The sequence below is a fragment of the Tupaia chinensis genome, unplaced genomic scaffold, assembly GCF_000334495.1.
Source record: "Tupaia chinensis unplaced genomic scaffold, TupChi_1.0 Scaffold000231_1, whole genome shotgun sequence".
In the NCBI taxonomy this organism is placed as follows: Eukaryota; Metazoa; Chordata; class Mammalia; order Scandentia; family Tupaiidae; genus Tupaia; species Tupaia belangeri.
Genome location: NW_006159706.1, coordinates 609851 through 611000, shown reverse-complemented (window position 1 = coordinate 611000; position 1150 = coordinate 609851). Strand labels below are relative to the sequence as shown.

The 1150-nt window shown below is 50.5% G+C and overlaps 1 protein-coding gene across 1 annotated transcript in view; it reads left to right on the top strand.

Annotated features, from left to right (window-relative positions):
- ITGAD (integrin subunit alpha D) overlaps positions 1–1150 on the top strand; it is a 37913-nt gene that overhangs the window by 16580 nt on the left and 20183 nt on the right.

The following is a 1150-nucleotide window of genomic DNA, read 5'->3' as shown; positions in this document are numbered from 1 at the left end:
GAGGGGGAGGAAAGGGCGGCCTGGCGGGAGCATCACTGACTGTGCCGCCATGAGGCTGGGGGCGGGGCCCGGTATGGTCCCAGTGCAGGGCTGCGTCGGCCCACCCAGAAGGCTTCCCAGTGGCTTTCCATATATATCGGCATGCCATGGGAAATACGATGTCTCTGTTGTTTAAAAAAAAAATTTTTTTTGAGAGGTTTTTGCTATAGGGCACGTGCACTCGCCAGACAGACAGAGACATAGAGACAGAAAGCGAGAAATCACCCCCAGGGGGGACGGTCACGCCGCAATCCCTTCTCCTCCATTCTCCTCTCGGGATCTTGGGCACGCACACACACGTGCCCGGCCTGAGTTCTAAGCCACCGGGTCCAGGACGCGAACTGCGGTCGACTACGTGGGAGTCCAGCGACATAGCCATTACGCCAACTGCTGGTTCCCTGTTGTTTAAAAATATTGAAAGGAGGCCGGCAGGGAGTGTGATGGCTAAGGAGACTGGAGCCCACACGGCTGACTACACAGTTCAAGTCCAGACCCAGCGGCTTTAAAAACACACCAAGCATGTGTGCACGTGTGCGTGTATATGTGCGTGCCCAAAATCCCAGGAGGAGAATGGAGGAGAAGGGATTGCGGCATGCCCACCCCCCTCAGGGGTGATTTCTCATTTTCCCTGTTTCTCTGTCTCTCGCAGGTTCTCTAGTGAGTGCACTGGGCAGGTGCCCTTACTGGAGAGAGACCGAGAGAGACAGAGCAAACTAAACAGAAAAATAAAAAGGGTTAACGATCATTTTGCTGTGAAGTTTGACTGAAGTCAAACTCAGCCGAATGATTGGTGATTTCTTTGTTATGTTTTCTGTGTAGCTCATGATTTACCTTAGGATTTTATTTTACAGTTACTAACCTGTGTATGTTGGTACCTATTACTGAGAAGAGGAGAAATATGCAAATAGATTTTGTGTCCTATATCTTTTTCTCAGGCTAAGTTTTCTTTTTTGTATCTATGGGCCAGTCTGGTTTTGTTGGATTTCGGTATCATTTGTGGGGCCTTAAAACACAGGGGAGGGCCAGCAGATGGAGTGGTGGTTAAGGGCGCTGGATTCCCACATGGCTGACCACAATTCGAATCCTGGACCTGGAGGCTTGCTTTCTCACT